This window comes from Rhamphochromis longiceps, linkage group LG19, assembly GCF_057381845.1.
Source record: "Rhamphochromis longiceps isolate RC_006_pf linkage group LG19, R_longiceps_female_GT1.1, whole genome shotgun sequence".
NCBI classification, from domain to species: domain Eukaryota; kingdom Metazoa; phylum Chordata; class Actinopteri; order Cichliformes; family Cichlidae; genus Rhamphochromis; species Rhamphochromis longiceps.
The window spans coordinates 15,217,585-15,241,035 of record NC_140575.1 but is presented as its reverse complement, the minus strand read 5'-3'; the positions used below and the strand labels follow the sequence as shown (position 1 = coordinate 15,241,035).

General features: G+C 40.9%; 1 pseudogene; it reads right to left on the bottom strand.

The window, feature by feature from the left end:
- Positions 1-655: 655 nt before the first annotated feature.
- Positions 656-22,265, bottom strand: LOC146646439 (uncharacterized; annotated as a pseudogene).
- Positions 22,266-23,451: the final 1,186 nt, after the last annotated feature.

Here is a 23,451-nt window from a genome sequence, read left to right as displayed (position 1 = left end):
GAATGACATAAAATAGTTGCCATTAAAGAATGAACGTCTGTGAGCATCACTGTCAGTGGATATCAACAGCCAATCTGTTTCATAGATGAAAGAATGACTGAGGAATATTGTATCACTCTTTTTCATGCACAATTCACACTGCTATTCCTGGTTAATTTAGCCATACAAAAGAAGTGCAGTTTTATGCTACAGATCCTGGAATTCAGCTGCTTTGTAAGAGATTTAAAGTTCACAGTACAGCCAAAAAACTAGATTATTTTGCTTTGGCAGAGGTAATTGCTGAGTGTCATTAGTGCTGTCTGAAACCTCCTGGACAAGTGGAAAATGAGAAAAGGAAGAACTCTTAAATTATTGGTGTTGTTATTTAAAACTGGTCTTTGCAGACCATGCATGCTCTGAGTCCCTTTGTTTTTGAAAGAATTCAATCAGTTAAATTGTTTTGGGTCATTTTACGTCAGAGATTAACTTATGATACAGTGTGCTGACTCTTCTGTGACAACTTTTATTGTTTTAATATTGATGATTTTGGCATACAGCTCATAAAAACCCAAAATTCCTATCTCAAAAAATTAGCATATTTCATCCGACCAATAAAAGAAAAGTGTTTTTAATACAAAAAAAGTCAACCTTCGAATAATTATGTTCAGTTATGCACTCAATACTTGGTCGGGAATCCTTTTGCAGAAATGACTGCTTCAATGCGGCGTGGCATGGAGGCAATCAGCCTGTGGCACTGCTGAGGTGTTATGGAGGCCCAGGATGCTTCGATAGCGGCCTTAAGCTCATCCAGAGTGTTGGGTCTTGCGTCTCTCAACTTTCTCTTCACAATATCCCACAGATTCTCTATGGGGTTCAGGTCAGGAGAGTTGGCAGGCCAATTGAGCACAGTAATACCATGGTCAGTAAACCATTTACCAGTGGTTTTGGCTCTGTGAGCAGGTGCCAGGTCGTGCTGAAAAATGAAATCTTCATCTCCATAAAGCTTTTCAGCAGATGGAAACATGAAGTGCTCCAAAATCTCCTGATAGCTAGCTGCATTGACCCTGCCCTTGATAAAACACAGTGGACCAACACCAGCAGCTGACATGGCACCCCAGACCATCACTGACTGTGGGTGCTTGACACTGGACTTCAGGCATTTTGGCATTTCCCTCTCCTCAATCTTCCTCCAGACTCTGGCACCTTGATTTCCGAATGACATGCAAAAGTTGCTTTCATCCAAAAAAAAGTACTTTGGACCACTGAGCAAGTTTTTAAAAGCCTCAGGAATCTTTTGCAGGTGTTTAGAGTTAATTCGTTGATTCAGATGATTAGGTTAATAGCTCGTTTAGAGAATCTTTTCATGATATGCTAATTTTTTGAGATAGGAATTTTGGGTTTTCATGAGCTGTATGCCAAAATCATCAATATTAAAACAATGAAAGGCTTGAACTACTTCAGTTGTGTGTAATGAATCTAAAATATATGAAAGTCTAATGTCTGTGAAGGTTCTCAGTCATCCAGGTCATCGTAGTCAAAGGAGCTTGCAAAGAAAAGCGTCTGGACTTCTTGAAGTTGCTTGAAGACGTTTCACCTCTCATCCGAGAAGCTTCTTCAGTTCTAAGGTCAAATGGTGGAGAGTCCCAGATATAAACCTAGTGGGAGTGACCCCCCACAGAGGGACAAAAGGACCCCCTGATGATCGTCTAATCGCCTGAGCCAAGGTGTGAAATTGGGTGTGGGTCCCAATCAGCCAGAGTTTCGGGTGTGTTCATTGTGAAACCTGGCCCCACCTTATCATGCGAATTCCTGAGGTCAGATGGCCCAGGATGTGAGTGGGCGTTAAGGCGTCTGGGAAGGGATCTCAAAACTGGATTATAGATGGCAGAGAGTTGGTGTCGTAAACCCCCGCCTCTGTTCAAAGATGGTCGCTCACAGTGGACATAGATGGCTTCTTTCACTCCTCTTTCAAACCATCTGTCCTCTCTGTCCAAAATGTGAACATTGGCATCCTCGAAAGAGTGTCCTTTATCCTTAAGATGCAGATGGACTGCTGAGTCTTGTCCTGTGGAGGTGGCTCTTCTGAGTTGTGCCATGCGCTTGTGAAGTGGCTGTTTGGTCTCTCCAATGTAGAGGTCTGGGCATTCCTCGCTGCACTGTACAGCATACACCATATTGTTAAGTTTGTGTTTTGGCGTTTTGTCTTTCGGGTGAACCAGTTTCTGTCTGAGTGTGTTGCTGGGTCTGAAATACACTGGGATGTCATGCTTGGAGAAAACTCTCCTGAGTTTTTCTGATACACCGGCTACATAGGGGATGACAATGTTGTTGCGTCTGTCCTTCTTATCCTCCTTCGCTGGTGTCTGGTCTTCTTTTCTGTGCCTCTTTGCTGACTTTAAGAACGCCCATTTAGGATAGCCGCACGTTTTGAGTGCTTCATTTACATGTGTGTGTTCCTTCTTTTTTCCTTCAGGCTTAGAGGGAACATGTTCTGCCCGGTGGTGTAGGGTCCTAATTACTCCAAGTTTGTGTTCCAGAGGGTGATGGAAGTCAAAAAGGAGGTACTGGTCCGTGTGTGTGGGCTTCCGGTAAACTTCGATGTTGAGGTTGCCATTCTCTTCAATGTGCACAGTGCAGTCCAGGAAAGGCAAACAGTTGTCCTTTGTGTCTTCCCTGGTGAACTTGATATTTTTATCCACAGCGTTAATGTGCGCAGTGAAGGATTCCACTTCTTGTGTCTTGATTTTGACCCAGGTGTCGTCCACATATCTGTACCAGTGGCTGGGTACTCGTCCTTTGAAAGAGCCAAGAGCCTTCCTTTCCACTTCCTCCATGTAAAGGTTGGCTACAATAGGTGACACGGGGGAGCCCATGGCACAGCCATGTTTTTGTCTGTAAAAGCCTTCGTTGTACTTGAAATATGTAGTGGTGAGGCAGAGGTCTAACAGTGTGCAGATCTGATCGGGTGTGAAGTTGGTCCTGTCCTCCAAGGAGCTGTCTTCTTGTAAGTCGTTTTCTGACAGTCTCCACGGCCTCCGTGGTGGGTATGCCATTTGACCTTAGAACTGAAGAAGCTTCTCGGATGAGAGGTGAAACGTCTTCAAGCAACTTAAAGAAGTCCAGACGCTTTTCTTTGCAAGCTCCTTTGACTATGAAAGTCTGTTTATCAGTACATTACAGGAAATAATGAACTTTATCACAATATGCTAATTTTTTGAGAAGGACCTGTATTTTAGAATTTCTCTTTGAGCAATGATTTCAGTTCAACTTGGAGACCACAACCACATTTACTTTCTCTAGTGTTGCCAAAGGATGACCTGATGTCTTCTCATCTTGTGAGGTGGTTGATGTTTACAAGTGTGAATTCTGGCAAATGTATTTTGTCTTTTGCTCTCCACATTTACTGTACCTGTATTCAACATCAGCCCAGATTGGTCAAATGAACCAGATTATGTATTTTCATACGTTATAACACTGGTATGATTTTTATTTTATCCCCCCCCCATTTTTTTTTAAATAAATGAAGTTGTAATTAAAAAAATTTAAAAATGTGAATTTTTTTGTCTAGTAATTCTCAGAAATCCAGAAATGTTTTCACTTATCAAAGTTATCTCAGATAAGAAAATTCCTTTACAAAAGTGAAACTATGTTTAATTACTTCTGTACAGGAATGTGAACAGACTCAAACTTTAATTACACATTGTAAGAATAAGAAGAGGATGAAAACAGACTGACTGCTACTGGGAACAAATAGATGAGCAAATAAAGATGAACACAATTATTATTTTGAGGCGGGGGGGGGGGGGGGTCTGTCATAACCCTGGGGCTACAGACTACAACATTTTTTATCCTCTTAAACAGAATTTTTTCTCATCTGAACAATTCTTGTTTCTTCTTGCTTGCTTCTCTTTTGACCTCCACCATGTATCACCTTCTGTCTCTTTATCTTGGTAATAACACCAATTCCAAATATTTGCTGACCAGTGTGATTCTAATTGAATGCAACTCCTGGAGCTATAACCTCTCACGATTCTATCAATCTAATCAAGTGGACTTTAATCTCATTCTCTATTTCTTTTCTTTGCGCGTTGTTATAGCCAATAAGGGCAAGGACGTGACAGCTGCATAGGAAGGCTAATTTGAGTCGCCTTTTAATGAAACGATTTAAAGTTGAGTGTGAGTGGTGCTGCTTGGACTGAATGACGGATTTCAAGTGAAATGCAATCTTTATAATGCTGCCAAATTGCACATCACAGATATTTTTTTTTCGGTGTAATGTGCCTCATTTTAATCACAGAGGACAAAAATAAAACCCATTGTGTTACAGAGGTGTACAGCATCAAATATAACAATCAGTGTAGTGTTATGTCTTAATCCAAACCTAGTGCAACATTTCTTTCACTGCACAATCAATGCGCTCCTGAAAGATGTTTCTTCACTTTCTTCTGTTCATGTTGTGAGATTTATTGTAATTTGTAATTGTAATTAAATATTTGTTGGAAATATGGGAAAAGAGATTCTTTAACAACCTGACATGCCACGTTGATGTCTAAAAATGTTTCGTTTTGAACCGGCTGGAGTCACAGGGAGCAGATTCCTCTGTGAATGAGTCACTTGATTTCTCTTTACGCCACACAGGTGCCCGTTAATGGACAGTCAAGATTTGTTGGAATGGAATGAGGGTGGCTAGATTGGATTTCCAGGGGATTCTCATTTCAGTCAACTCTAATCTGAGAGAGAGAGAGTAAGGAGGGGGAGGAGTACTGTCATTATGTGTGATGGAGCAGTCCAGGATAAAACATCCCACTGTGAAGCTTTTAAATTCTGCCACTTGGAGAAACCACTTCTGACTGTGTGTGCGCGTTTGTGTGGAAAAAGTGTGACCCCCTGGTTTTTTAATTAAATATGTAAATTGCCCCCAAACCCCCAACCTACAAATCAGGAATTATGTAAACTGCAAACTCACAGACAAATATTAAAAAATAATCTTACAGTGTGTAAAATCTCACCACTAGAAGTCAGTAAATTGCAGATTGAGTTCTGTTTTCTTACAAGCGCATAATTTTTGCGATGGTGGCTGCTATAGCAACCATGTTTTAGTCAGTCGGAATAGATCAAAAAGAATTTAGTCGGTTGCTGCTGTTAGCCTCTGTTAGCTGCTGTTAGCCATCCATCCATCCATCCATCTTCATCCGCTTTATCCGGGGCCGGGTCGCGGGGACAGCAGCCTAAGAAAAGAGGCCCAGACCTCCCTCTCCCCAGCCACCTCCTCCAGCTTATCCGGGGGAATACCAAGGCGTTCCCAGGCCAGCCGAGAGATATAATCTCTCCAGCGTGTCCTGGGTCTGCCCCGGGGCCTCCTCCCAGTGGGACATGCCTGGAACACCTCACCCAGGAGGCGCCCAGGGGGCATCCTTGTCAGATGCCCGAACCACCTCAGCTGGCTCCTTTCGATGTGGAGCAGCAGCTGCTCTACTCTGAGCCCCTCCCGGATGGCCGAACTTCTCACCCTATCTCTAAGGGAGAGGCCAGCCACCCTTCGGAGGAAGCTCATTTCTGCCGCTTGTATCCGCGATCTCGTTCTTTCGGTCACTACCCACAGCTCGTGGCCATAGGTGAGGGTAGGGACGTAGATCGACCGGTAAATTGAGAGCTTCGCTTTTACGCTCAGCTCCCTCTTCACCACGACGGACCGGTGCAGCGTCCGCATTACTGCAGCTGCAGCCCCACTCCGTCTGTCGATCTCCGGCTCCCTTCTCCCGTCACTCGCGAACAAGACCCCGAGATACTTGAACTCCTCCACTTGGGGCAGGAACTCATCCCCGACCCGGAGTGGGCACTCACCCTTTTCCGGCTGAGAACCATGGCCTCAGATTTGGAGGTGCTGATCCTCATTCCCGCTGCTTCACACTCGGCTGCGAACCGTTCCAGTGCGAGCTGGAGGCCCTCACCCGATGAAGCCAACAGAACCACATCATCTGCAAAAATCAGAGATGAGATTCTGAGGCCACCAAAGCGAAAGCCCTCCGCCACTTGGCTGCGCCTAGAAATCCTGTCCATAAAAATTATGAACAGAACCGGAGACAAAGGGCAGCCCTGGCGGAGCCCATCACCCACCGGGAACGAGTCCGACTTATTGCCGGCAATGCGAACCAAGCTCTTGCAACGGTTGTATAGGGATCAAATGGCCCGTAGCAATGGGCCAGACACCCCATATTCCCGCAACACCTCCCACAGGACACCCCGAGGGACACGGTCGAATGCCTTCTCCAAGTCCACAAAACACATGTAGACTGGTTGGGCATACTCCCATGCACCCTCAAGTATCCTGGAGAGGATAAAAAGCTGGTCCAGTGTTCCGCGACCAGGATGAAAACCGCATTGTTCCTCCTGTATCCGAGGTTCGACTAGCGGACGAACTCTCCTTTCCAGCACCCTGGCATAGACTTTCCCAGGGAGGCTGAGGAGTGTGATCCCCCTGTAGTTGGAACACACCCTCCGGTCCCCCTTCTTAAAGATGGGGACCACCACCCCGGTCTGCCAGTCCACAGGTACTGCCCCTGATCTCCACGCAACATTGCAGAGGCGTGTCAACCAGGACAGCCCTACAACGTCCAGAGCCTTCAGGAACTCGGGGCAGACCTCATCAACACCAGGGGCTCTGCCACCAAGGAGTTGTTTAACTGCCTCAGTGACCTCGCCCCCGGAAATTGGCGGGTCATTCCCCTCATCCCCAGACTCTGCTTCCTCCTCGGAAGACGTGTCAGTGGGATTAAGGAGGTCCTCGAAGTATTCCTTCCACCGCCTGACAATTTTCTCAGTCGACGTCAGCAGCGCTCCGCCAGCACTATACACAGTGCAGGTAGAGCACCGCTTTCCCCTCCTGAGACGTCTGACGGTTTGCCAGAATCTCTTCGAGGCAGTCCCAAAGTCTTTTTCCATGGCCTCTCTGAACTCCTCCCACACCCGAGTTTTTGCTTCAGCCACTGCCCGAGCCGCATTCCGCTTGGCCTGTCGATACCTGTCGGCTGCCTCCGGAGTCCCACAGGCTAACCAAGCCCGATAGGACTCCTTCTTCAGCTTGGTGGCTCCCTTCACCTCTGGTGTCCACCATTTGGTTCGGGGATTACCACCACGGCAGGCACCAACCACCTTGTGGCCGCAGCTCAATGCAGCAGCTTCGGCAATGGAGACGCTGAACATGGTCCATTCGGACTCAATGTCCCCAGTCTCCCTCGGAATGCTGTTGAAGCTCTGCCGGAGGTGTGCGTTGAAGATCTCGCGGACTGGGGCCTCTGCTAGACGTTCCCAGCACACCCTCACTACGCGTTTAGGTGCACCAGGTCTGTCCAGCGTCCTCCCCCGCCACCTGATCCAACTCACCACCAGGTGGTGATCAGTTGACAGCTCAGCCCCTCTCTTTACCTGAGTGTCCAGAACATATGGTCGCAGGTCTGCTGATACGATTACAAAATCGATCATCGACCTACGGCCTAGAGCGTCCTGGTGCCACGTGCACTTATGGACACTCTTATGTTCGAACAGGGTGTTCGTTATGGCCAAACTGTGATTAGCACAGAAGTCCAATAACAAAGCACCGCTCGGGTTCAGATCAGGGAGGCCGTTCCTCCCAATCACGCCCCTCCAGGTCTCGCTGTCGTTACCCACGTGAGCATTGAAGTCTCCCAGCAGGACAACAGAGTCTCCAGGTGGAGCACCCTCCAGCACCCCCTATTTGTCATAGCTGGGAAGGCATCACTTGGATGAGTGATGAAATGCATTTCCCACTGAAAATGCTGCGTCCTGAGATGTTAACCAGCTGTTATTGTTTAACCATCTCGTTGTCAGCTGAGTGGAGAAGGGATGTCTAACCTGCTGACAACAAGTAATTGTGACAATATCGGAACTATATAAGCAAGTTTATGAGTGGTTTTGTGTGTGTGTGCGCGTGTGTGTGTTAGAGCACCGACTTCACCGCAAGGAGATGATGCTTGAGGTTAGGAAAATGCGATTAGGCAAATGGAAAATTCCATCAATTCTAAGTTTATGTGAATGCATCATTACTTGAGTAAAATATTATTTTTCTTCCTATCAAATAATCTCAAAAATGATGGAGTGTACCTTTTAAATAGCTTATCAAGGACCATGAAGTCTGGGCTGATGACACAAACAAAGAATTCAAAAGTGATTAGAGCACTTGACACTTTTTCAACAACAAGCAAACAACTATGCAGTCACTCTGTTGTGTTTACTGTTGGGAATCTGATGTTTGCGCTGATGTTACGAGTGGTTGCAAATGAGATACAGAGATGGAGAGTGATCAAAAATTCCATAGTGCCTTACTGCATCAATCTGCTGAGTGTTTGATGGTTAGATTACCCCTACTCCAGAATATAACCATGATTAAACTATCACCAGAAAGAGCCTCCTCTCATTTCAGCTTGCTCTATCGTCAGTCACTTCAAATGGTTCACACAATAGGACGGTTTCTCTCTCTTATTGTTTTGGGTATTTAAAATTTAAAGGTTTTAAAGTAGCATCACCTCAGTGGACAATAGATGCACATGAATTACACGTATATGCTAGTAATGACACATAGAAAACAATGTCATAAACATTGTTACGCTGCATTATTGTATGCTCCGTACATTAAGCATCTTCTGTGTAGTGCCTATCGATGTTAAAGGTTATTCAGTCAGCAAACACGAAATGCTCCATTTCTTTTTAATGTTTTGTATAAAGTTAAGATCTTTTACTCACTTATGTCTGAAGTGATTAGCTTTGTTCTACGAGCTTAATTGGAAAAAAGAAATTGTGCTTTCTGCGTTCACAAGCAGCACAACATCAAGATCGCAGACACCACACAAACATAAAACCAAAGCCAACAAGCAAAGAGATGAAACTGTTGCCTTTATTGCCAAATGTGGCCCTTGATCTTAGCAGATTGGATCTCAGAAGCAAAGAAACAGAAATATGGAGGTTGAGAGAGAAAAAGTGGGAGAAATCACTTTACTTTTTTTCTTTTTTTGCAGCGGTACAAAAATGAGCTCACATCTTTATAGCTGCTGGATGAACAGAGAATAAAAAATCTGAGTACAGAAGAGGAGGAAAAAGGGAAACAAGCGGAAGGCAGGGAGGGAGAGTGATTGCACGACAGAAAGCTATAAAAGTCCCATTAAGCTCTCAGCCTTGATTGGTCTACAATTAAATGTCCATTTTCTTTGCCTGCATAGACAAGGTTGGCAACTTCACTTCGGCAGTTGGTTTACTGTGTGTGTGGGGGGGGTAAAAGCCAGCTATTTATTGTTGAGTCTAAGTGGTGCTGCTACACAACCACACTTACCTGTCCAAGATCCAGGAGCCTGCCAAATTGATTTCAAAAATCAGTTAATTGAATAAAGACGCAAACAGTATCAGAGTCCAAAGCCGTGCCTCTGTAATCATGGTTTGTTTGTCCTGGAAGTTCACACGAGAGGGCCGTTAAACAATGTTTCTGTTTGACAGGGTGGGAAAAAAATAGGAAAGCCTTCATATAATATTACATCAAGAAAATCTGCTGTACTGGAGTGTAAATGGATGATATTTAGCCAAGCATGTACTGGAAAGCACTTGGAAAGCTGTAAGCAGTGGTTATGTTTACACCCATGCTCTGGATCGGCTTCTTTTCCATCTGCACCTTTCAACATTTCCACAGCATCAGGCACCTGCCTGCACTCCTGATCTATACATTGCGTTTTATATATTAAGTTTCCCTTTAAAAATGTGTTGCATCAATATATATTGCATTTTTTCAGTTTAAAAAAGTCAGAGGTTGAAGATTTGCATAAATGTACTCAGAGTTAGCCGTTTGTGGATCTAACTGCCTAAAGCAATTAAAATCTTTGCAGCCTTGGCTTCAAATACATTTCTCTCATGAGGCTGCACTGATACTGATCAGTATCAGTGAATCAGATCCAGTGCTATGCTCATGTACACGGACTCCTTAATCATAAAATTCATCTGCTCTACAGCAATCACATTAACCTCACCTCAAGCAATGACACAAGTCTTTTCGGTCTTTAGAGACCAGTGGCAAAAAAACATGCGCGCTGGCTTCATTAAAAATGTAGCAGGCACTACTGCTACAGCAATGCACTCTTAAAGGAAAGAAATTTCTCCCCAAGTCCCTTTTGCTTTTCTTTTTTTTTCTGAGACGCTTTATTTCAGCATGTTTTAGTCTGTGCCTCTGTCCTGCAATATACCTGCTGGGGGGAAGGAGACACGGAAACAAGTGCAACAGGACACTCCAAAGGGGCGATTAATTCACCCAATATGTGTCAAGACCTACTCAAGTTAAGTGTGTCTCCTAAAGCAGAACACCTCTCACCCGCAGCTCATCAACATCAGGGGCACTGCAGAAAATGGGACCCAGCAGTCTGATAGTCAGGAGAAGTGCACCAAAAATCCATCAGCCACAGCGAAGCCCTGGGTTTATTATGGCTTATTGGTGGTTACAAAAGTTTCCAGACTAAGAGGGGCGCAAGATCCTTCATCTATCAGCCTTTCTTTTGAATCAACTTCAACATATTTTTTTCCTTTGATATGGTGCCTGTAAACCCAACTTCTACTGGCCAACAAAAAAGCAGCTGAATAGAGGTTACTATACAAATGCAGGCCATTTACCATTTACCATACACATTATCTGGACTTCTCTTTTTTCTTGTTTGTGAAGCAAAATGATCATCATTTCTTTAGAGGAATTTAAGAATTAACTAAAGCTCAGCCAAGACTCATAAATGTATTTAGTTAAGTGGAGCTATGACAAAACATATTTCAGCTGGAACTCGAACCAGCACAAAGAAGTTCATTTTGTTTGGCTGTGCAGTTTAATTACTGAGGTTCGGGTAAAAATAAGCCACAAAAGAAATGTAAAGTGTACATTTTGCTAATTGCACAAAATGTGCATGTAATTTTACCTTTAGTACCAGATTGCACAACTATGGATGCAGACCAAAGTCGAGTCTTGTTCTCTCAGAAACTTTGTGAACAGCTTGCTGCAGTGATGGTGAGTCTCCTTTCTCGTTTGCATAATGAAACCAGACAGCAGCACTAATGGCAGCACGACAGTTACTGCAGTTACATTAAAGCAGAGCTCTAAGAGGTTCTTAAATGTTTGAGTGAGTTAAATCCAATACAGCTACTGATTTCAGTGTGTGTGTGCATCAGTTTGAGTCAGTCTCAATATATTGTTGTAATCACAAGGATCTATAACACCAAAAAGCTCATCAAGCATGTCATTTCTTGACTTTTCTATGGAAAGTATTAACATTTATATGCTAATGCTCAATGTAAACGTGCTATTATTGTTGGTAGAAAGTGTCCTGTTATTGTTTGGGGTGGTTGTTGAGTGGCTGGAACAGCTCTCTGTCATATCCCTGTAACATGTTCCCTGGAAGATCCACTTTATGAAGTGCTACTGAGTAAAATAGGTACTATGATTCATTATAATAACTTCAGTGTTATACAAGGATTACCATGCAAAAAGTATTAATTTTTTCAATATCCATTGAATCTACATTCTAAATTATTATCCTACTAAGCTATACTTTCTTTTTGCTATCTAATTTCAGCATGTTACCTTCCTGAACAAAGACCGTGAACAAATTAAACATTACACCCACCTAAAATCAGCATGATGGCATTGTCAGTGTAGTCATACAAACAAAAACTCTTGCAACAGAAATTATGCACAAGTACCCTCCTGCAGGGCCACAGGCATGGCTGTGGACTCCAAGAGGATGATTATTAATCCTGAAGTTTTTTGAGTTTTTTTACTGTTGTGGAGGAAAAAAACCTTTCCATAGAAAATCATTTCAACATAGTTGACCAAGAAAACATTCTCTGAAAAAGAATCTGCAGATTTACTTCAACAGCAGCACAAGGAAAATTTGCTTTTTCTATCATTTATTTAACAAAAATATCAAGTGAAGCAATGTCTTTTCATGGAAACAGCCTCAGAAACTACTGTTGCTTCTTACTTCTTGTGGGTGTTTTGCATAATTGTCCATCAGTCTCTGGCACTGATTTGCTGTAATTTTTGTGACTAATCTCCCCTGCAAAACTCCTTCAGTGTCGAGATGTTTTCTTGCATAAGACTGCCTGTTTCTAATGTTCCACAAGCTCGTACGTATTCTTTTTGAGTCATTCCATGATGGATTTACTAGTGCACGTGATCATTACAATGTTGAAAGGTCAACTTCAGACAGATGGCCTCTCATTATCTTCAAGCACTCTTTGATATTATGCGGCATTTGTAGATGAATCAAAGAATGAAGGCTGTGGATTCCCTGAGAATTGCAAGCTCTCGCTGTCTTTAGTCTGCATGTCTACTATTATTGCCAAACAGTTCTAACTTTGATTTGATTGTGCAAATGTTTGGCTGTATTTCACTAGCAGACTGTAGTTTAGCTCTAATTTTCTCTGTGAACAGCAAAAGCTTTATTTCAGCACAGCTGCTATGCAGATCCAGCGGTTTTAAGCGTTACCTGGGTTTAAGTGTTTTTTTTCCCTTTGCAGTGAAATTGTTTAAAATGTTTTAAAAATAATCTGTAAATCATTTTCAGAAAGCCTGCAAAACTTACAGGAATCCTCTTTAGAGGGTGTTGGCATGATGATCACACACACTTCAACACATTCCAACAGCAGACACCAGACCCTAGATGCCAGATGGTAAAGATGACAGGCTTGAAGAATAGCACCCTACGAAGGATTTAGGGTTGTACTTACTTGTGAAGATGACTACCAAATTTTAATTTTGCATGATTAACACCTTTATTGTTAGGTTCTTCAAAGAGAATCAACTGTTTGCTTGTTCAACTTAGTTTTCACATGACAGCTCCCTGTGTGCGTACCAGTCTATTTAACATTTAAAAAATAACCTGCTTTAATGATGAAGAGGACTCCTGGAAAGTAACAAAATATATTCAAGTGTTTGATTCCTTTATCTATGTTTTGTTTGTTTTTGTTTTCTTTTGCTGCTGAGCTCATTTACTGGTTCAAGAGAAGATAAGTTGGACCTGAAACTGTGTATTTATCCCACAGGAGTAAGCTGTGCGATAAAATGCTGTCAGCGCAACAAGAAAATCTGTGACTAAATGAGTAAGTGGGCAAAATTGGTGCTTTTGACTAAAGGAGTGTTTATTTCTGTAAACAGATACTATGGCCCATTCAATAGTCATTACTGGTTATCTTAGCACACAAAACTAGACTTGCTATAATGAAAGGTCAGAAAAAACACGCAGAGAAAGGAAATAAAGGATGAAACATATCTGTTATACATTTTATTGTATTATTACTCAAGTTAATTTACTGTATTGTGCTTTTGAGATTTCATTAAAGGTTTTTTTCTTCATTTTTTGTACTTGTAATGGTGGATGCTCATATAAACTATGACCAAAGATTCAAATACTGAGGTCAGTCTATGCTTAAATAATAACTGCAAGTAAAAAAAACTGCAGTTATTTTTTACTCTTGGCTCTGTGTCACTGCATGAAAACATCTTTGTAAAACTTTTGGTCTATCTCACTCTTATACCTAAATTATGCTGATTTGCAGATACAGACATGGACAACTGAAAAAAGGCAAATGCCCAACTGGACATTCGAAGCTGAGCTTTAAGTGTGTTTTTAAAAGAGACATAAGGAGCACTGATATACACACTTACTGTTGGGAGGAAATTTCCTATTTACACTGATGTAAATACTGTTGTCCGTGAGGAAGTCCACAGGCCTGCCTTTCTTTTCTGACCACGTGGACTACAGATAATTTCAATTACAGTGCACCAATTATGCAAGCTCCCCAGGCAGCAGACTTTAAGTGGCTGTCAAAGTATAACATGAATGACTACTTTGCCTGTCCAGTTAGGTACTTGCCTTTTTTCAGATCTCAATAGTAAAGGTCTTTTAGGATCCATTTATTGAGTACGTGGATGTTAGTGGATGTTCTGGCAAGTGTCTCCATGTTGGTGACCTTGTGTTTGTCTTTCTAACAGGAAAACACAAAGTGTTTAACTTGTTGTCCAAGAGTGCTTAAAGGTTGTCCAAGATTGGCTGCCATAGTGTGTCACACACACGGTATATAGTAAAAGTAAGTTTTTATTGCAGCAACCAACAGGCACAATGTACTTTCACCTCTGCAGGATGAGCAGTTGACAAGTGTTTGTATGTCAACATCTTCCTCGCAAACTACAGGTGAGCACAACAATCTGCTGAAACCACAATCACTAGAAGACTTTTGGTGCAAAAACCTCTTTGGAGCCTCCACCATTGACTCACCATGTATTCAGGGAATGCTCATTTCCCTAGTGAGTGGGGATTGTCAGGGAGCTGGCAACAAGTCTCTGGGTCTGTGTGACTGAGTCCTAAGATAAAGATTATACTGTTCTGTGAATCATCCAAAGCTACTCTAGTAGCTCTATAAAAATACAGATTTGGGAATTTGCATAACAGGTACCCTTTAATAATGAGTTTTAGGAGCAAAAAAAACCAAAAACATGAAAAGCAAAGATTTGAGAGATCATGATTAAGCTCATTTGTTTTTGTTTGTTTATTTTACCATAGGTTTCTCCTGAATACAAAAAAGAGAGGCCTCAAAAGTTTTTTTTAAAGCCAGTTTTATTTACTCAAGGATATTAAAAAGCAAGTAGGTATACATAACAAATGCATAAGAAAACGTTTATACTATTGCTTAGTAAGGTAAATATGCAAACCTGTCACAATTGCCCCCAAAGGTCCATTTTGAGCATCTGGTAGGGTCTAGTACAAAGTCTAGTTGGTTTAGATACAATGAGTGTCACAAGTTACCATTTAAGTTTTCTCTAAAGAGACTGAATGACTCATTAAGCAGATTGCCGCCATTTGTTTAAGACACATTCACTGTTCTTCATTTACAATATCCTGCTCAGTCATGACCATTTCATTCCTGTTTTAAACTGATCAGTTCAACTTCACATACGTACACATTCATACAGCAAACAGAAAATCTCTGTTTTAGAAGAACATATTTTGTCTTTCTTCATCATGTTATTGCTGTATTTTACAGTGCTGGAACAACCACACGCAACCAAAGCTATAATCACATTAAAGGACAACAGTTTTATGGTCATAGTAAACATATGTTGTCGTGATTTGATTTAAATCTCCCTTCATCCCCATTTCCCCTACCCCTCTTGTCTCCTCCTGTTTCTTTGCTTCTCTCTGTCTTTCTCCCTCATGAATACTGAGCAGCACATCAAATATTCATAGCACACAACACACAATCAGCCACGCACTGGGGCGCGCACACACACACACACACACACAGGCTTCCATATGGACTTTTAACAAACGAACTTCACGCACGCTCACCCTCGCCCACTCTGTCTTATGCACTTCAACGCACACGTTCACACATATACGTACAGTGGTGCCTGTAATTTACATGCTGCAAGAGAAAGAACCAGCTCAAACCAAGCGGCCATGAAAGTTTAATACATACAGTGTCCAATGGATTCACAAACAGACACACACAGAGTCATGAGTGTGTGCTAGTATAGACTCACCACATCTCTTTCTATACTCACACCTATTAAAGTTTAATCTCCAGGATGTCAAGTGGGTTCTTTTATTGAGCTGTTTGTACCACCTGTATTTTTAAGAGGTCTTAAATAGTTGAAACATTTTCACATTCTATGATACTACCAACATCATTATCATCATCATCATCATATGCCTACTGTTAGTCTGGTGAAGCCAACAGGACCACCATATGGATTCATATTCATCATTAAGGGAAAAAGCAATATGCTTTTTATCATAGTATTTCCTGAGCTGCGCCAGCTGTTAACGTCTTTTTGGCTCTATGTGCTGCACAAACTGTCAAATGATGTGAATAAATGTATTCATTTTCTATGAGAATGCATTATATTTCTAAAATTTGTATTATGTTATAGTTCATCAAAGAAAAACGTTGTTTATACATAAAAATCATCCCATCAAAATATTCTGGTCTACTGTGATTCTTGAGGTGGGCAGATCAATCCAGATATCAATAGCTTTTATTGGTATTGGATCGCTTAATAGTTGAGACTTTGTTTCAAGCCTCTAAGTTCAATATGCAGTCCACTGAATTGTGGTACTGTCTTTTTGGGGAAATAAAAACTATACCTCAAAAATATCTATCTGAGCCTTTTTGTATTGACTGTCATAGCTCTTTTATTTATAGCCTGTGGCACATTTTAACAACAGAAGTAAGTAGACTCAAAGTCCTTTATAAACATGCACATTCCAGGTTTCCACAAAACATATCGATCGATACCAAGTAAATACTGGGACATGCACTTACTGGGTTGGCTGGTCGTTCTAAATTATCCATAGTTGTGCATGTAGGTCTAATTGGCTGTCTGTCTCTCTGTGTTAGCCTTGTGACAAATTAATGACCAGTCCAGGTGTACCCAGGCTCTCGCCCTATGGTGGCTGGGTTAGGGTCCACCCCCAAGACCCAGAATTGGATAGATGGAAAAGGATGGTTGTGTTCATGGGTAAGGACTGTTTGTCCCATGCTTGAGACAGACAACTCTATATTATAAACTACAACTATCTGCATGGCTTAATATCATTGGCTGTAATTTGGGTGTACTTGGCCCTATAATGGTACATCAGCTAGTGCATCTCATTCATGAAAAAAAAGTGCAACTACTAATAAGGGCTGCAATAAGCACTTTCAGTTACCATGCCCAAACCAAACACCATATTGTCTGTCCAAGTTTCCCTGTCCTGACATGCTCTTGACATAAAAACTTAGCCTTGACCGTTCTGGAGGATGTTTTTGTTGCAACTCTTGACCTACAGCCTCCTGTAGGAAGAAGGTGAGCACACATTCTTTGGGGAATTAAGAGTATCACTTAAGAAGGAAGCAGGTTTGAGAGAGCCCTTGATTAAAGTGAAAGAACATAAGGGCTGTAAATGCAGGATCAAAGTCATGGACGTGTCTCTTTCTGAAATGAAGAGGCAGAATGTTGCACAGTCAGAGAGAGCAGTGTAATCAAAGAAAGAAGACGAAGACTGAGGCAAGAAAGAGAAATGAAATGAAAGGGACAATATGTGAGACTGTAACAATGGTTTCAGTCTAGCCTGAGCAGTCACGCTTGTGTAATTTGAGTGCTTTCATAAATGGTCAGTAGATGGTCATAGTGTGCGGACAATTGGCCATTCTACAAACTAATTATTGTAGAACATCTAATCCTCAAACCAAAGACTTCAATCTGGTAACATTCTCCACTTCAGACTTTGTTCTGGTTATTTTCTAAGGGGTTTCCTTTAATTGCAACTAAGCACCCCAAAGTACAAGAAACCTCACCTTGTGCTACCACAACAGCCTTGAACCATGGAAGCATTGACTCCAGAAGGCCATGAATGGAGCCTATAGTGCAAAGGAAAGAAAGGAAGTGAATAACTACAATAAAATGTTTTTTAAACTGTCATTGTCATTTACTGGGAAGCTAATTCTACTGCCAAATAATTTACGGTTCGCCAAACTGGGTTCAGCACCTTGGACAGCGCTCATGCTTCACACAGGAGCAGCATCAGCACAACATGTGGCCCACAAAGAAAACTAGAGAAATACAGTAAATATAAATGTAAATGCAGCATATAAGACAAAAACAGAGTTTTTTTTTCTATAAATCAGTGAGCTTGAAAGTCAATATTTGTTTTGGCCACCTTTATTCTCCAACACAGCCTGAACTCTCTTCGGCAAACTTTTTAATTTCCTACACTGCTAATGATCCCACACTGATTCAGTAATATTGAGGTCTGGGCTCTGGGGGACTAATCTATGATAGTGTTCAATTGTGTGTTTTTATTACACTGTCAGTGAGTTTGGGATCATTGTCACTGTGATGCTCAGCTATTTCTGAAGGACATTCCTTTCAGATATAGTTCATCTGCTGTAGATAGTTCTTTAGGCCTGACACTTCTTCATTTGTCCTCCACTTGTCCAGTTTATTTATTGTGTTTTCTGAGGACACAGTGGACACCACACTAAGATATGCCAAGTTTTCATCTAATAGCTCTTTGGGAAAATGTCATTTTATTCCTGTCAAACTGTGTTATCTCTTCAGCCTTTTTGTAGATTTGCTAAGTTGTCTGTTATGCGTAGACACAACACTGCTTCATATGCTCATATGGTCAATACTGCTGCACATGGTCATCCTATTTCATTTTTAAAACTATTTTTCAGTTTTCTCCTCATTTCAAGGAGACAAACAGTTCCCTATAGAGAAGAACGGGTAGATGTTTGATAGCATGCCTTCCTCTCTCTTATTTTTATCTCCCTTTCAGTCACATTTCTTCTTCTAGGTTTCAGACACCCTGCTCTTCTATTTTTCTCTCTATTACTGTCACTGCTACTTCCGTCATATTTCCTGTCCCTCACTTGGCAAAGTGAAGAAAGGCACCTCTGCTAGGATTACATTCCCAAAGGGGCACTCTTGAAAATTACAAGCTGATGGTGGCCTGATTGGGACTGTGTGTAAGAACATTTATCCTTAAAATGCAAATGTAGCTCCAGACCAGGGTCATATCTTGTACCCATAGCCTCTCATGTTTAAACATGGTTCAAGCCTGAGAGCAGTTTTCATCTTTTTGGCATTAAAAATAATGTATCAATGTTTTCCCATCATCTTTCAGTTTTGGTATTAAAAATAATTTTGTTTGTTTAGGTTTTTAACAGCTATGGCTTATAAAATGATAATAGTATCATTTTAGTTTTATATTTTCTGTTAAGTGTTGTCAATCATACCTCTCTTATTTTAATAGAAAGTGTTAATGTAACAGGACAACACAATTATTTGTATTTAAAAGGTGCTGTGTTTTTCTTAGAATCCCTGAAAGGAGCTGAGAAAAAGCAACTTGACAGAAACAATGGCAGCCTGTAGCTGAATACATTTGCATGAGGCAGTATTGTTTGAATCTCTATTTTTAAAAATGTATGCCCCTTCATTTTGTCATTTTTCCCCCCCTTGGTGTCAAAAAGGCATTATGTATTATTTTCCTGGCTATTGGTGTCCGGTTTGATATTCTAGTCTTGTGACAGCCATAATATGAACACAAAGTGACGATGAAGTTCAACCTCGCCTACGCCAGTGCTGCTAACACCACATCAAATCTTTCAAAGCAGCTGCAGAATATAAAGCAAAGAGCAGGAAATGCAGAATGAGGTGACAATAAGTGTATTTTGATCCCAGTCAAGCAGCCAAAGTTTAATTTTCAGTATTCAGTAAAAGCAGGGCTGAGCAGCCCAGCCTGTTCCAAACAAGCCTCCATAGCAGTTTTTACAGCAGAATCACATTTCTGTGCTCTGTAATTGGCTGATTTTCACCACTTTTGCTCTTGGCTTTGTTAAAACACTTAAACACCAGAAGAAATCTTCTGTGTGTGTGTGTCCTCAGTATGATAGGGATTTGTGTCAGTGTGTGGGTATGTGGCCTAAGGTCGAAAGTGTTAATGGGTAATTATTTGACAAAGCATCTTAGGACTAAAGCAAAAGTAATATAAGGAGTAATCTGTGCAACAAATTACATTTAAAAGGAATAAATAAGTACTTTATATAGCCATGGGACATATTTTGCATTTGATTAATGTGCCATCCTGAGGGTAGCATTCAGATTAAAACATGGTCATTTAGGGCAAATTGAAATAAAATTCAAGGTCTGATACCTTTACTATAAGCAAAGAAAGTCTGGAATTGGAAACACCGGATGTCAGTTTGTTTAATATCCACAGTGATCATCCCAGGTTCCCAAAAACACACAAACTATTAATGCTATGGTCTGTAATCAGACGAGGGATGTCCTAGGCACAGTTTATAAGGGGTCATACAGAGGCCACCTACAGCACTGCTGGATAAAACTGTTTTAATGTCCAGAAGGGTCATTTTGAGGGAAGCCTGGGTTTATCATCCAGGGACAGGCCTAGGGTAATACCTATAGGAAGAGTCATTCTAGAGATTTTACTATCCAGAGGATGTGTTGAACTGCCTATGGGGCCCACCAGGTTCTAATTAATATTACATCTTTCATACAAGGCCCACTGTGGGCTAAAAATGAACTGGAAAAAGAAAGAGACAACTAGGCACAGTAAAGGTCTTTATACTTTGTATCTCTCCATTTTTCTCCATTCCTGGAGCTGAATGGGTGGTCTCGGGGGTGCTGACTATTAAAATTAATTTAAAGTTATCACTGTAATCTATCATTGATGGAAAACAGACATTATGGACCCACCTTAAATGCAAAGTTAAGGGTCTTCAGAGGGACATGCAGGATATGAGAGTAAAGGGGGGCCGGGCAGATGGTGAGAAAAAGCAGAAGAAAGCAGAAAGTCATCAAATGAACAGGAAGGATGAGAGGTAGTGTAGACTATGTGAAAAGCATTTATTAGCTTTTTTCTGTGTGCTGAACTTGACTAACATTTTAAAGGCCTTGTTTCTTTGCTGACTCTTGTTTAGTTCAAATTATTTGCTGTATAAAGTATCATAAGAACACACATGTCAGCTGCAAAACAGTTTAAATTCTGCCTTTAATATTAACAAAGCAAACTAAAAACATTTTATCCACAACACTCGTACACTGTGACTCAAATCAGGTAAACCAGATAGAGCTGCTTTGGCTTATTTTGGCTTATTTTAGCTGAGGTAGATATCGGGTAAAATTGCCTTTTACAGCCTGCTGTGAAGGAATACTGAGCAAAAAAAAATCAGTGAAGCACAAATTTACAAATTCTTCTTATGCAAGAAAAGGGATGGGAATCGATAATAATTTAGAGATTCCGATTCTATTATTGATATCAGTCATTGATTCAACTAATAGCTCTTTGGGAAAATGTCATTTTATTCCTGTCAAACTGTGTTATCTTCAGCCTTTTTGTGGATTTGCTAAGTTGTCTGTTATGCGTAGACACAACACTGCTTCATATGCTCATATGGTCAATACTGCTGCACATGGTCATCCTATTTCATTTTTAAAACTATTTTTCAGTTTTTTTCAGCCTGCTGTGAAGGAATACTGAGCAAAAAAATCAGTGAAGCACAAATTTACAAATTCTTCTTATGCAAGAAAAGGGATGGGAATCGATAATAATTTAGAGATTCCGATTCTATTATTGATTCTATTATTGATTCAACTCCCTATCAGTTCTGTTATCCATTCTCATTGGGTTCATTGTCTCTACTTTCCATGTACATATTGTCTTTGACAAATTAATTGCATGCTGTGTGGTCAATTGTTTTTGCACGTTGGAGGTATTTCCCCTCTTTGTTAGGATAAGTATTGGGGTTGTTCCTCAAAAAAGTAATAATTTAACATATAACACAGAACACTTTTCAAAAAAAGAATGCTGTATGTTACTTAATTACTCCAAGAAAAAAGTAATTCACTGTACTACTCATTACAGTACTTTCACGTTACTCTGTAAAATAGCTGAAACACACTGTCTCATAACTACCATTTAACGATACTAATCTGAAGCTGCAGCCCCACACACCAACACAAATCCCTATCTTGAGCATGATCTTTCTCTTGGTATTTAGGTATGATCACAAAGGCAAAAACACAAAGCATCAGTTTGTTACCTGTTGAAGTTCAGGCTGCTGGGCTGGGGTTGGCATTCACCTTGCTTTCAGCCTGGGTTTTTGGCTAGCTGAGCATTAGCACGCTGTTTGTGCAGGTGCTTGCAAAGAGGCGAAGTTGTGTTAGCAGTGTAATGCAGCTGTTTCCACTTTACTTTACTTTATGCAGTTTCTCATTCTTTTGTGCAATAAAAATATAAGACATTGTGAGGAAAACACAAAGTGAATACAGACAGGGATTTTGTCAGTCTCACTTATTCTGCTAAAATTGTGGGTGTTCTTTTTATTATTCAAGACTTTACTAGAAGATATTTCAAATAATAAGAAAAATAAGCAAGAATATGAGGATACATGATTGCTTTAATGAATTATAGTTAACGGCTAAAGGTAAAAGCAGCAGAATCACTGTTTCAAGTTCCAACAAAGGCAGTGGGTGACATAAAGCAGTTGTGCTTAAATAGAATATATTGTTTCTCACATAGTAGCCTATCCCTCTCCGTTTGTCTTCAACACCAGGGTGATTTTAAACTAAAAATGCAAAGAGTGGGCTATTATCTCATTATGTTATCAGTGAACATAGTATGTCACCCACTGGTTTGTGGATAACCCTTCTGAATCCTCAGCTTGACCATTCTGACCACTGCCATCGGTGTTGAGTCGTAATCAGTGTTGGGTAAGTTACTTTAAATTAGTAACTTAGTTACATTACTAGTTACTTCTATCAAAAGTAACTCAGTTACTTCAAGTTACTCGTTACTTTCAGAGTAACTCGTTACTAGGGAAAGTAACTTTGGTTTTACTCAGAATTCTCTTGTTAATGTGTTGCTTCCGTAACTGGATACCCAGCAAGATTGCCAGTCTTCTAGCTTGCTTACTTGCCACAAGTGCACTGTGCCACCTACCAATAGAAAGGAAAAAATAATGTGCACATTTCCACGAGAGAAATCCCACACCTGATTCTATCCTAGCCATTCTATCCTCGCTTTTTACATGCAACACAAAAAATGCAGTCGTGGTGCTTTCGATTGTACTCAGAACTCGGAAATTCTGCCTTCTGAATATGAAGATGTAGGTAACACCAGACTGCAGATGAGCTGCATACAGAGCTGGACTGGGACAAAAAAAATCGTCCCGGGCATTTTGACTAGAGACCAGCCCACCATTATAAGAAAAATCATAAAGCCTTTGAATGAAAATAAACACTGTTGTGACAGTGATGTACACTGTTTTGATGGTATATATGCATCAATCTATCAATTGTTTGTTGCAAGACTCAGATAATTATTTTTTTAAAAGTGAGACATTTTAAATGAGAATAAGAAAGTATTTCCTTGTGCCCCCCTTTCCCTGTTAATGCCCTACATGGACCCCTGGCAACACTTTGCTAGATCCGCCCCTGCACAGTTACCAGCTGTCAGCTACTTAGAAAAGGATCCTGGTGTTATTTGTCTCTCAGAAACAGTTCATAACTTCCCTTCAACTCATTCATGTCACCTAAAAGGTAAACCTGTTTCTCCATCACAGCTCTGATGATTCAGTAAGGACATGTCCTGGTTTCATCCTCATGTTTCCCTCTCACCAGATAACCAAACCGATATCATGACCAGCAGCTTTACAGCTGTGGCTCCAGCCAACATCAGCTGATACTAGAAATTAATATTAAATAAATTCTAACAACATCTGATCAAGCTTAAAAGTGCTGCTGTTGTTTACTGCGACATCCGCTGGTTTCCTTTTTCTGGCGCAAAGTGGGCGATAAATAAACAAGAGAGAAAAGCCGATCAGCTGATCATTGATCAGTTTCATGATTGAAGTAGAAACAGGAGAGGGAGG